Raw genomic sequence first — 15,227 nt, 5'->3', positions numbered from 1 at the left:
GGTGGCTGAGCGGAGCCTCACAGCCGGGTCACCGCACCACCACCGCAGTAGTAGTAATGGCCGTGTGTACACGATGCGTCCAGCGGCTGAGAGGAGCCTCTCGGCCGGATCACCGCATCGCCGCAGTAGTAGTAATGTCTGCGTGTACACTAAGCATCCAGCGGCTGACAGGAGCCTCACGGCCAGGCCACCATGCAGCCACAGTAGTAGTATTGTCCGTGTGTACACGATGCATCCGGCGGCAGAGAGGAGCCTCACGACCGGGTCATTAACGGTAGTTTTGATCTACACGTGTACATTGACGTCATAGGATAGCCAAGGGGGGTACCTGACGAGTTTTAAAATTAGAGACCAAGTTAAAACTAGATTCGAGTCCATTTTCCTGATCATTATGGTAAATAAACGTTGACTGGATTAATTATGTTTATTATAATTAGCAGTGGTTTATAAATTATACTAGAGATGCCTTATAGGGACTAGTCGACCAATAGGACCTACCTCGACTATGACTCTTCAAAATAGAATGGCCTTAGATATGATTTTAGCTAAAAAGGGGAGTGTCTGTAAGATGATAGGGGAGACTTGTTGTACCTACATCCCAGACGACACGTGACCCGCAGGTAAAGACGCAGTTGCCATTAAGAAGCTGACCGCACTAACTAAAAAGAGCTAACTTTTGGGACCAGCACTCGCCATGGATGAGCGGGTGGTAAAGGATCCTGGCACAGACGGGCATCGCTGTTATATGTGAACTGATGATTACCTTTTCTGTTCTAGTCTGCTGTTTTATCTCCTGTGTCAGAGAGACCTGCGAAACTGATGCTGGAAAAGCTACTCCCACAATGAGTTCGCTGGATGCATCCCCAGAAGGAGTGGACAAGTCCTACACCCCCTTGAAGACTCTAAAACGAACCTTCAACGCGCTCCAGTTATAGGCTCACGCGCAGAGAACTGTGAAAATTAGATAGAGAGTTAGAGGATAGACATTTTAAGGGGGGATTGTGATAGACATGATGATTAGTTAGTATAAAATGTCTATTGATTTGTATAAACCAAATGTATTATGCTATTGTAATGACTTTTTAACGTAGTGGAGGTTAATGGCCACACAATCTCATCATGGTATTTGTTGGAAAATGGCATGGTGAAGGATGTGTGGTGTAATGTTAGCTGAGTACATAAAGTTGCACAAATAGCCTCTAAGAGTTAAAGGTCATAGTGTTATATGTATACTCGTCCAATACTGAGTGTTTTCCTAGCCCTCTTTCACCCCCCACACAGACACTATTTAAACAATGAGTTGCCACGTACACAGACATTGCTTAAGGTTGCCTGCATGCTAAGAAGACAAAGTCCAAGCTACATCGGGCTTGAGGAAGGGTGGGCAGAGAGGCGGGAGATTCTATATGATCCAACAAATGAGAATCTTATATGTTACTGATGTAATCTGTCGCACGCCCATTAAAGGGCAGGTGTCATGTGTTATAATAAAAAGGCTGAGGCTCTACACATTGTAGCGACTCTCCCGGTTTAGACCAGCATTTGTGTCTGATCTGGTCGATGATGTGTGCACACTATACAATTTGGAAGCTACAAAATACCCCGAAACCTGCTGGAGAAAATATAATCCAGCTCACTACCACTGCAGCTTTGCGGTGACCCGGCCGTGAGGCTCCTCTCAGCCGCTGTACGCATCGTGTACACACGGCCATTACTACCACTATGGCGGCGGTAGTGACCCGGCTGTGAGGCTCCTCTCTGCCGCCGGACGCATCGTGTACACAATGCCATTACTACCACTGAGGCGGCGGTAGTGACCCGGCTGTGAGGCTCCTCTCTGCCGCCGGACGCATTGTGTGCACAAGGATATTACTACTGCGGCAGTGCGGCGACCCGGCAGTGAGGCTCCGCTCAGTCACTGGACGCATCGTGTATATACGGCCATTACTACTGCGGCAGTGGGGTGACCGGGCCGTGAGGCTCCTTTCAAACGCCGGACTCATCATTTACACACGGACATTACTACTATTGTGGTGGTGCGGTGACTCGGCCGTGAGGCTCCTCTCAGCCGCCGGACGCATTGTGTACACATGGAAATTACTACTACTGCGGCGCTGCGGTGACCCGGTCATGAGGCTTCTCTCTGCCGCCTGATGCAACGTGTACACACGGCCATTACTAGTACTGCGGCGGCGGTAGTGACCCGGCTGTGAGGCTCCTCTCTGCAGCCGGACGCATCGTGTACGCACGGACATTAGTACTACTGCGGCAGTGCGGTGACCCGGTTGTGAGGCTCCTCTCTGCCGCTTGACGCATCATGCACACACGGCCATTACTACTAATGCGGTGGCGTTAATTACCCGGTTGTGAGGCTCCTCTCTGCCGCCGGACCTATCGTTTACACACAGACATTACTACTACTGCGGCGGTGCGGTGACCTGGTCGTGAGGCTCCTCTCGGCTGCAGAATGCATTGTGTACACACGAACATTACTACTACTGTGGCGGTGTGGTGACCCGGCCGTGAGGCTGCTCTCAGCCGCTGGACGCTTAGTGTACACACAGACATTACTAATACTGCGGCGTTGCAGTGACCCGGCCGTGAGGCTCCTCTCAGCCGCTGGACGCATCGTGTACACACAGACATTACTACTACTGCGGCGTTGCGGTGATCTGGCCGTGAGGCTCCTCTCAGCCGCTGTATGCATCGTGTACACACGGCCATTACTACCACTACGACGGCAGTAGTGACCCGGCTGTGAGACTCCTCTCTGCCGCTGGACGCATTGTGTGCACACGGACATTACTACTGCGGCGGTGCGGTGACCAGGCCGTGAGGCTCCGCTCAGTCGCTGGACGCATCCTGTAAACACGGCCATTACTACTGCGGCGGTGGGGTGACCGGGCCGTGAGGCTCCTTTCAAACGCCGGACTTATCATGTATACACGGACATTACTACTATTGTGGCAGTGCGGTGATTGGCCGGGAGGCTCCTCTCAGCCGCCGGACGCATCGTATACACACGGACAATACTACTACTGTGGCTGCACGGTGGCCTGGCCGTGAGACTCCTGTTAGCCGCTGGATGCTTAGTGTACACACAGACATTACTACTACTGCGGCGATGCGGTGATCCGGCCGAGAGGCTCCTCTCAGCCGCTGGACGCATCGTGTATACACGGCCATTACTACTGCAGCGGTGCGGTGATCGGGCCGTGAGGCTCCTCTCAGCTGCCGGACGCATCGTGTACACATGGCCATTACTACCTCTGCGGTCGTGCGGTGACCCGGCCTCAAGGCTCCTCTCTGCCACCGAACGCATCGTGTACACACGGACATTACTGCGGCGGTGCGGTGACCCGGCCGCGAGGCTCCACTCAGCCGCTGGACGCATTGTGTATACACGGCCATTTCTACTGTGGCGTTAGTGACCCGGCTGTGAGGCTCCTCTCTGCCGCCAGACCCATCGTGTACACACGGACATGACTGCGGCGGTGCAGTGACCCGGCCATGAGGCTCCGCTCAGCCGCCGGACGCATTGTGTACACACAGCCATTACTACTACTGCAGCAGCGGTAGTGACCTAGCTGTGAGGCTCCTCTCAGCCACCGGACGCAACTTGTACACAGGGGCATTACTACTACTGCGGCGCGGTGACCCGGCTGTGAGGCTCCTCTCAGCCGCGGTACACAACGTGTACACATGGACATTACTACTACTGTGGCGGTGCGGTGACCCGGCCATCAGTCTCCTCTCAGCCGCTGGACGCATCGTGTACACACGGCCATTACTACTACTACGGTGGTGCGGTGACCCGGCTGTGAGGCTCCTCTCAGCCGCTGCATACATCGTGTACATACGGCCATTTCTACTACTGCGGCGGCGGTAGTGACCCGACTGTGAGGCTCCTCTCTGCCGCCAGACGCATCGTGTACACACGGACTGTGATAGGCATGATGATTAGTTAGTATAAAATGTCTATCGATTTGTATAAACCAAATGTATTATGCTATTGTAATGACTTTTAGCTCTGTGGAGTTTAATGGCCACACAATCTAATCATGGTATTTACTAGACAATGGGATGTGTGGTGTAATGTTAGCTGAGTACATAAAATTGCACAAGAAGCCTCTAAGAGTTAAGGGTCATAGTGTTATATGTATATCTGTGTTTAACACTGTTAGGGAATTCAATGTTCCGTCAATATGCTGTGAGGCTCCAAATCAGAGGTGGTTATGGCGGCCGCCGTGAGAAAGCTATGAAACACAGAGATCAGGCCTGTGTCTAGAAGCAATCTGAGTTTATTGTGTACATTGCCTTATTCTTATACAGAAAATAGTAGGCGTATCAGTAGGCTAGTGTTACAGAGGTTGACCTGTTTTACTGGTAAATAATTTTGTCTTCTCTATAAACAATGCTTTATTTGTTTGTATGTAGACATCGTGTCTGGTATCCTGATTATCATCACACTCTACATTTTAATCACATGCCCTACCTAGACAGCAGTCAAAAAACAAAGCATTCCATACAACCTTTTGATCAGTGTAACGAGATAAACAAGCTCTTGGAGACATGATGGACATTTAAGATTACACCAGTACTTAATGTAATTAAGTACTAACCTAAATGTACAAGCATTTAGCAGAGCTTTTCATAGGACACAGAATAGAGTGTACAATTTAGGCCTACAGCCTCCGGAAACGTATATCAAAGATACATACATATATAAATTAATATGTTCATAACCCTCACAATCCCCCATTTTGAAACAGTCCATCTTGAAAAGAGCCTTTGTAGTGGTACTACCAAGGGTGCTAAGCCACCCCTGCCGGTCTTTCTATCCTCTTCGCCGGATCCCCACTGTTGTTGCTCTTTTACGTATGACTGTTTTAACGATATCGTAGAGGGAGCGATTCCAGATAATTTGCTTGTCTCCGTATCCCACAGAATGTCCATAAATTGCAAACACTCAAAAGAATGAACAAAAGAAACAGTATTAGTAAAGGGTGAAACATAAAATCCATCATCTTTCCTGCAATAGGTGACCATTCAGTAAAAATATCATACCAGTTATACTCTGTGTCTACCTGGATCTTAGTACCTAGGCTGACTAGCTTATCTCCTACCCATACATTTTTCTAATTCCATAAGGAAGAGGTTAGTAACATCCAAATGCTTTTAAAGGTGTTCAGTATCTATCATTAGTCTTACAATTCTACCCAAGGATACTGTCAGAGTTGACATAGGGATAGCATTTGGGTACCAGTAGTACCTTAATGTTGCTTCAGCAGCTGGCAAAAATGTGTAAGTTTCTGTAAATCAATGTATCACCGACATGTTCTGTATACATCCAGACAATGGAGTGGTGAGATTATACATACTGGTGGTTCCAGTTCGGTTGGCAACAAAGAATATATACATATTGGGGGCCAACTTCTATCAGCATATAGAAGAAGCAGGTAACACCGTCCAATCACATATGCTGATTGAAGGCTGCTGGAAACATGGCTCATATGCGGCTGTACTCCGTCCGCATGCTAGGCCATCCAGTGTTTCTTCACAGTTCTCTATACCATGGGTTTTATTTTCACTATAAATCATCATACCTGCGAACTTGGGCAACCAATATTGTAAAGCATATAGAGGAGGTCCGAACACCACAGGTAGTACTACAGACTTACACATCAGGCTTGTGTCCTTTACATCATAAAAAGTCATTTCCCCAGTGCTATACTCATCAGAGCATTCTACACCATCAGCCCCGGGCCGTATCCAAGATGCTACTGGAATTACATTATTGAGAATATTTCTCCACAATTTTTCATTATTTGTCATCACATCTGACTGCTTTGTCCCTCTCGTGAATCATATATACATATTGCAGGCTACATTGTGTATAGTTCATGAATTTACTCATATTTACAAACAAATCCTTTTAAACCGCAAAACCAGATTAAAAAGCGTTAATACATCCTTATCATATCCTAATGCAAGACATCGGGGGAGGAACAAGGAAGGCATGCATTGTGCCTGAACATTTATCAATCTAGAAACATCCTGTCCTACCCCAGCCATTTTATTCTTCATCACCTCTAAATCTATAGAGTTCAGAACCCCTACACCTGTACCAATTCCCCCTAATAGGGTATCATACCATTTTCGCTTTCCTCTGGTGCAGGGTTTCATTGCCTGAAGAGAAATATTATAATGCACAATTGTTTTCTGGCTCTTTGTGGATGATAAGGGGGTGTCAAATGCCTGGGAGTTACCCAGGGCAGACATGAAGTGTTGCATTATTTCACCTGTGAAATGTGTACCTATATCTGACTCGATTACCTCTGGTACCCCGTATCTGCAGATTACCTTATTCATGAGCTTCTTTTCGGTTACCTGCTCATTTACTTTTGTAACAGGGTACGCCTCCAACCTGAAAAACATCAACAACAACAAGCACATATTCATACTTCCCAACACGTGGGAGCTGAATGTCGTCAATTTGCAATCCCTGAAATGGGTAGAGTGGTCCTGGCAAGTGCCTTTGTGGTCAATTTACTTCTACCCTGTTGCTTACGGCATAGCTCATGCAAAACTGGACAAATGATGTAGCAGCTACGAAGAACCCAGGGGGCAACCCTTTCTCTCTCAAGCGTAGGTAACATAGCTGCCTTCGATAGGTGAGTCTTTCCATGGATCAGCTGGGCCATCATGGGGTACAGGGATCGTGGTAGGCAAGTTACTGACTGTTTGCCATACGCCACCCTGTTCTACTGCTCCCATATTAGTCCATTTATCTTTTTCTTCTTTGCTGGCTTGTGACTGTAATGTCTTTAGTACATCAATGTTCAAATTTTTATCAAAGTCCAAATCATAGTCTCTGACTTGTGCGGTCAGTATCTTCTTTTCTTCTTTCTTCCACGGCTTGAGGGCCGCTGTCTGCGCTGAAGTCTGCTAGGGCGTTGCCTTTTGCTTCTGCACTGTTGGCTTTAGTATGAGCTTTCACCTTCAGGATTGCTACTTTGTCTGGTAGGAGTAGGGCTTTCATAAGGTTCTGTACTGCTACACCATTCTCAATGGGTTGTCCTACAGAAGTTTAAAAATGTCTGGCCTTCCGTATTGGGCCGTAACCATGATCTATGCCGAATACATACCAGGAGTCAGTGTAAATGGTTACCTTCTGTCACTCTACACGCCTCAGTGAGGGCCTTCAGTTCCGCTTCTTGTGCTGAGACATGCGGAGGCATTCTGCTTTTAGAGATCTTGTTGTGTGAACACTGCATATCTGGTGTGGAGTTGTCAATCACCCTGGTACCATCTATAAAAAAAAAAACAACTCAAAATATGTATTAACAAGGGGTTTCAATAACTCTTTAAAACTTAAACTTTCTTGTTGCATCAATGCTAGACAATCATGCTGATATTCTATTCCAAATAGATCACGTTCTTATTTGCAAAACTTTTTAAAAATAGCTGATCTGTAATACATAGATCACCTATGCCTCCCCCTCCCCCATTTGATCACCTATGCCTCCCCCTCCCCCATTTGAAACAGGATACTCGATTGGAAGAAGAGTAGCCGGGTTCACCATTGAAAAGAAATATTAAAGGGGGGGCATGAGCAAAGCACATTGCAACCTTATTTGACGAGCTAGAGACAGGTGTTTAGGTTGTACTTGAGTGAGTATACTCTGGATGTCATGAGGGGTGAGAACCACTAGGGGGTAGTCCAGGACCAACTCAGAAGATTTGTCAACCATTGCTTGTACTGCTGCTACCGCACGGACACAGGAGGGGGCTCCTCGGGCTACCGGATCCAATCTCATGGAGTAATACCCAAGTGACCGTGGACGTCCTCCATGTTTTTGCGTCAATACTGCTGTCACATGAAAGGCCAGGGACGGCAGTATGAGACAAGTCCCAAAAAGGTGCGAAGCTTTGGCAGCAGAAGAAGATACAGAAATGGCTTGAACTGCAGCCCTGCGTCGTTCTGTGAGATGTCTGCCTTCTTGAGCTAGACAACAACCTTTTGTTTACAAAGCTGTAATTTTTCCTTTTTAAGCCTTGCAGCCATTTTCTGCTAAAAAAATTTTTTTAGAAGAGAAATGGATGCAGATTGACATTTTCAGATCCTCAGCACAAAGTGGAAGGTCATTAACATACCGCAACAGCACAGTTCCCTCAGGCGGAGTCCAAGCCTGCAGGACAGACTGGAATGCCTGGTTGTACATGTTTGGAGAATTCTGCGCACCCTTGGTGCCAGAACTTGTCCAAGCATTTTTATTTTATTTTTTTTAGCTTTACATAAATGCCCTTTTGTCTGAAAAAAAAAAGGCCGGAGATTCAGACTGTCTCCACTCTGGTTTATTATCTATGACCTTAGGGATTCCAATAGACCTTCTACAAAGGCCATACTAAGTACATGTTTACCCATCTCTTCTATGCCCCTATACCCCAGATCTGACAAACGTTGTTGAAGACGGGCATAGAATTGTTTTACACTTTCTTCCTTCTCTTTGTGTGATATTAGAAAGAGACAAGGAGGATTCTCTCAAATTTTTGTTTTTATTTTTCCCAATGTTCCAGACAAATTAAAAAATATTTTACCACTTCTCAATTCTCTATGTTTAATTTAATCCTAATCTGTGCCACAATAGTTTTTCACATAATTTTAGATTATCGTTCCCACTGCCTTCCCTGTTTTACATCTGCTCCTATTCCACCCTCCGCTCCCTGCATCTCTTTCTTGTCCTCATGCTTCCACTCACTAGTCTAGGATCTAGTGAGCATAGGCATAACCGGTTTGCACCGAGGAGCTCCGCAAGCAGGGCAGCTCTCTCTCCAATCCGGGTTCTGTTGTCCACAATGCCAGCAGGTCCATCCCTCCAGTCCAATGTTTGACCTTGGAGTGGATGACTTGGCATAGGGTGGGGGAGGAGACGGTTGGAATTGAGATGAAGGGGGTGGAGGTGAAAGAGGGAACTGACCCGACAATGGGAGAACATTATATACCTGTGCTTTGCTATTGAACAGTATATATATATATATATATATATATATATATATACTTCATATAATACAACATACGGGCCTTTTTCCTGTGCAGCCAAATATAACCAATTCTCAATTCACATTTCTTTGCAAAGACAAGTAGGCCCTCTAGTCTACAGAGAAACTTCTCCAGACAGATAGCAAAAGCTATATAACAGGTTCCACTGCCTGTAAACATCTTCTATTGTGCAAATAACCTGGGCTGACTATTCAAAATGAACTTAGAGTGTAATACACTTGCCCCCACCTTACAAAAACTGCAAATTCACACTCACTAAGGGGGGTTTTATTCATTCCTATACGGACTGATAATATGTGAAGTAGAAATTGGGATTGTATTTACTGTACACCAGACTTCCAATAATGAGCGAATTATGTATAGATAAGAAAAACTCTTAGTACCGCGGTTTTTACACAATTTGCTCAGAATAGGCTACCCAATGACAAACACAATACAACTTATGCCCATTTCTACCCATATACTCATATTCACCACACTGCGACCACTCAGCGGCCAATATATTATAGGGGGCTTTATTCCACCCTGGCATTATTAACAATTCATCGGACACTTCTTTGTTCTTAGCTACCGACATTTTCGTACTATTGCGGATTTTCTTAAACAGCGACATTTTCACACTATGCCAGATTATCACAAGAAATTCTTCAACTATCAGTTTATCAAAATTTTCCTTTAAAACAAACTAGTATATTACTCTCTGCGTAATCCTGTTCACAGCGCCATTTATGTATTGCTGCAAGGAGCAAGACTTAGTTCAAATTACGCTTTAAAGAGAGTTAGACACTATAAAAGGTTCATACTGTAGTTGATTGGGACCCTAATAAGTGGGATGGGGACCAATATTCATTTGCCAATTTCTTTAGCTATCTTTCACACCTTATCCTCTTTACCAGCAGTATGGACAATGGCTGGCGGTTTATGTACACCAAGAGGCTTATTATTTTTATTCTTTCACACACATAAAACAATTGTTTGTTTCACTATTTTCTGTGCAGTCTTCCACACCTTATCCTCTTTACCAGCACTATGGCCAATGGCTGGCGGTTTATGTACACCAAGAGGCTTATTATTATTATTATTATTATTATTTTCTTTATACACTCTTCAAATAAAATACTGTTGTTAATTGGAAATGAATTACACTTTAAATATTAATTTGACTAAAGTACTTATCAGGTGTTTCAAGTACACAATTATCTCATATAAATATCTTAATTCAATAATATTCAAATTAACACAACTCAATATTTTTGAATTCCACATATTCCACGAATCTGTATATTCATATATACACTGTGGTAATCCTGGGCTATTATCTCACACAACTAGTCTCAGGAATAAAATTAGATGCCCCTCCTTTGGTCACTCCATTTGTTCAAGTGAGAGACTTAACATGGAGTCTAAGAGTGACCTTCACTCTATACATTACCACAATATACATATATATACACCAACATCCACTTAAAATGGAGACACACTTCTCACCTAGGCTGGACTGTGTGGAGGGTGGAGCAAGACCTGTTCCTATTGTTCTTCCCTCCCATCTCCTTACATCACCTAGCTCCACCCCCTGTGGTCTGGCTCAGCATTTGGTCATTTTTGCTTCATTTCGTTTCTGGTTACCGGACAGTATACACCATATAACACAGTCTAACTCTCATACAGGTCCTTCCATTTATACACACACATAAAGACAAAAACATTTGCATGTCAGTTACTACTTTTTAAGTGTCAGTACTTCCTCACTTGTCTAAAAGTGTCGGTACCTCCCAACCCTGCTTATTTCCCCCCGTCTCAACTACTTCTCTTATACCTATAAGAGGCTCCCATCAGGGATTTTATCCCCTGAAAATTTTAGGCTTCCCTGGTACAATTTATACCATGCCTTCCTGAGATCGGCAAGAGGGTTTAATATTCTGTACTTCCTCACCCTGCATATTTTACCTCGTCTCTACTACTTCTCTTATGTTTATAAGAGGATCCCATCAGGGGTTTTATCCCCTGAAAATTTTAGGCTTCCCTGGTATAACTTATACCATGCCTTCCAGAGATTGGCAATAGGGTATCATATTCTGTACACTGACCATGCAAAGTAACAAATAAAGACAATAACAGTTAAACACCCGCACAGCATATTCAGCCCACCATATGAATTCTTAAAAAGCTTGAAGATTTATAAGAGGCATGCACTTCTTACCCCTCGGACAGGAAAGGAGCAGCCAGGAAGCACGGATAGATTGTGGCAAGATAAAACCTTACCTTACTGCGCAGTTTTTGTCAATCCGTGGTTCCGAGTGGCTCCTTATCCCATCTGGGTCCGGGGGGGTTTGAGGTGTAGGTGGTCCTCTTGTTCCATCAAGCCCCGCGTTCGGGCGCCAATTAATGTTAGGGAATTCAATGTTCCGTCAATATGCTGTGAGGCTCCAAATCAGAGGTGGTTATGGCGGCCGCCGTGAGAAAGCTATGAAACACAGAGATCAGGCCTGTGTCTAGAAGCAATCTGAGTTTATTGTGTACATTGCCTTATTCTTATACAGAAAATAGTAGGCGTATCAGTAGGCTAGTGTTACAGAGGTTGACCTGTTTTACTGGTAAATAATTTTGTCTTCTCTATAAACAATGCTTTATTTGTTTGTATGTAGACATCGTGTCTGGTATCCTGATTATCATCACACTCTACATTTTAATCACATGCCCTACCTAGACAGCAGTCAAAAAACAAAGCATTCCATACAACCTTTTGATCAGTGTAACGAGATAAACAAGCTCTTGGAGACATGATGGACATTTAAGATTACACCAGTACTTAATGTAATTAAGTACTAACCTAAATGTACAAGCATTTAGCAGAGCTTTTCATAGGACACAGAATAGAGTGTACAATTTAGGCCTACAGCCTCCGGAAACGTATATCAAAGATACATACATATATAAATTAATATGTTCATAACCCTCACAACACTGAGTGTTTTCCTAGCTCTTTCCACCCCCCACACATCATGTATTTAAACAATGATTTGTCAACTACACAGAATTCCTTAAGGTTGCCTGCATGCTAAAGAGGACAAAGTCCAAGCTACATCCTGACTAGTAGAGGGTGGGCAGAGAGGCGGGGGATTCTATATGATCCGACAAATGAGAATCCTATATGTTACTGATGTAATCTGTTGCACGCCCATTGTATGTTTTGCAATAAAAGGGGCTGTCTGGGTGTTTCTGACCAGAGAGCCATTTTGGATATGAGACGGATAGCTTGTGTCTGATCTGGTCGATGATGTGTGCACACTACACAATTTGGAAGCTACAAGATACCCCGAAACCTGCTGGGGAAAATCATATTCCAGATCAGTGGCGTCCTTCTGGGTGGGCCCGAGTAGAGATTTTGATTTCTTTCATTCTGGAAAAATACAGAGATCGGCAGATAGCACGCAGAACTCAGGGGCCCGAAAATCTACAGAACACGGTAAGATTGCTTTATGTAAAATCTACAGATGTGAGCTAATTTCTGACTGCTATTCTGCCTGTTTCTGATCCAGAGTGATAAATCAGTGAAAGGCAGGTAATATAGTTCTTTCTACTCAGGAAAAAAAACACACCATTTTAACCTACCTAAGGGGTATTTTGTACGCTGTGTATATTATGTCTGAGACGGTTAAAAATTGTGTATACAAGACCAAGAGACAAATTCTGTGAGGGTTAATGTGTCAGAAGGGCGGACTTGGCTGTTTAAGTCTGAGGGAGCGCGCCAGAGACACTTACCCCTAGGTAACTAGTGTGAGGTTAGGAAGATTTATGATACGCATATTTACCTGTATGATTGAGCATGTTATGTTCTCATATGTGAAAAGGTATATATGCGGGAATTATAGCCGTGCTTTATGACGGCCGATGTCTCCAGAATATTGTTGAGGTTTTGGTAATTGAAAATAATCGTCAGTCTCTGTGTATAATTAAATGTCCTGTCCAGACTGTGTGCAAGGAGTGCTCTTGGGGATTACTAGTAGAGGGTGGTTTGTTACAAAGGTAGGTGAGATATATACCTTGAGCCGTTGTGGGTATTCTCCAGTAATCCCGTCTGTTTGGTATTACAGAAAGAATGTGCAGTGTTTATTATTGGGGGAGGGTTGCTGATAAGAGAGTGGACTGAAGTTAAGCCACTGAAAGCATTTCCCAATTAACCCTTCTGTTCCCTTTGTCTTGTAGAATTAATGTGCATTGTGATCTGAGTGGGAAAGAGAGGTTATATTGGAAGGATTTGAAGAAAGCAGATTTTACAAAAGGGAACACTACTGTGTCCAGAAACTTCGGATAGGATAGACTTGGTAGGTAGAATAGAGTTGAGCAGATTGAGAAGGTTAGGCATAGACGCAGGTTGTTTAGAGAATGGGGAGCAAAGTGAGCATGGACAAAGGTCATAGAGCTTGTGATTTGGTTGCTGAAGGGGAGGGAGCAGAGTTTACTGAACAATGGGAAAGGATCAGGAAAAGTTGCAGAAAGAAATGGCAGGTTATGGACAGATAAGCAGAAATGAGTATGGTAAGATAGACTGTAGAAAGTTTTCAGAAGATGAGCAGGAAGCCCAGCAAAAAGAAAGGTGTTTTTAGCTAGTTTTTTGGTATAACATAGTTAAGAGATTCAAGGGGGAAAAGCATGTGTATTGCTTATGAACAATGTAATGCCTTTGTGTTGACTACAGCCCCTCCCTGTAATGGCGGCCGCACTTGCAATGTGTGACTCTGCAGCAAATGTAGTGAGCCCTGCCCCCACCCTGAAGTTACTTCCCCCCCATGTGCTCACTTTCAGGGTGTGTGATGTTACTTCTGGTCCCTCCCCATCCGGGACAGGACCTGACCCCGCCCCATCCTCCTCCAGCGGCCATTTTGCCTCACCTGGAAGTGCTGCTGCCCCTGGCCCCGCCCCTTCCTCCAGCAGTCATCTTGCCTCACCTGGGAGATTTGTAGCCCCGCCCCTTTCTGCCTCTGGCGGCCATTTTGCTGCACTTGGGAGGCCTATATTCCCCAATGCCACTGTATCCAATGCTAACATCATGATTGTCTGAAGTAAGGTTTTGTTTGACCGGACTTTGTTACACTCCAAGATGTGGCCACTTTGGACGTGTGATAAGTTCAGGGAAACAAACCTTTGTGAAGATGCAGCTTGGGACATAGTAGATGACTAAGCTGGTTTATAGTGCATGGAAGATTGGAGTTGATGCATGGGGGACAGAGGCCAGGAATACATGACAGCGGACGCTCTCTCATGTTCCCAGGGGCTCTGTTTTCCACTGCCCGTTTCTCCAATGGCTGCTCAGATAGATGATGTTATGAAAGGCTCCTACAGATGGAATAATTTCCCTATAGTCACCCAGCAAACTTTTTCACGCAATTTGATGAAGTAATTTTACTTTTTATGTGAAGAAAGAGGGACTGAATTGCCCAGAGTAGGATGTTAAGTCATCCGTATTCTTTAGTTTTTCCTTCAGTCTTTTGTATATTCTAGTGTCAGTCTACACTGAAGCTATAATTATATTCCGACAGGAGAGTAAAAGTTAAACGCTGGACATTCCCTGAAATACTATTACACTGGGTGATGTAAAATTTTACTTGTGCTGCGCCCCCTTGTGTTAAAAAATGCTAACTGCGACCTGAAGAAAAAAAAATCTAAAAGATATTTTCGCTCAGACTTCGCTGCATACAATGTCACCTTGACCTACAAAGTGCTTGTTTTTGTGCCTCTTGGTTTCCTTTTTCAACTTGTACTAGTATGAACGCAATTACATTTTTTTCCATTGAGTATTCCGGTTCAAAAGGAGGGAGGCATAGGTGATCTGGGTCATAGATGATCTAGGTGTTGTAGATCAGCTATTGGGTTAAAATAAATGATTTTGTGCTACAAGATTCCGAGCCATGTGAAATAGAACATCAGCACAATTATTTAGTACTAATACAGTAAGAAACTGCAGGTATACAAACAGTTACCAGAACCTCTGTTGATGATGCATATGTTGAGCTTTTTGCAGATGGTACCAGGGTGAGGATTGATGACTCCACATCGGATATGCAGTGGTCACACAACAAGATGTCCTAGAAGCAGAAGCTCTGCCTCCGCATGTCTCAGCACAAGAAGCGGAATTGAAGGCCCTCACTGAGGCGAGTAGAGT

This window comes from Eleutherodactylus coqui, chromosome 13 (genome assembly GCF_035609145.1).
Source record: "Eleutherodactylus coqui strain aEleCoq1 chromosome 13, aEleCoq1.hap1, whole genome shotgun sequence".
NCBI classification, from domain to species: domain Eukaryota; kingdom Metazoa; phylum Chordata; class Amphibia; order Anura; family Eleutherodactylidae; genus Eleutherodactylus; species Eleutherodactylus coqui.
The sequence above is the reverse complement of the archived record's forward strand: the minus strand, read 5'-3'. Positions refer to the sequence as shown.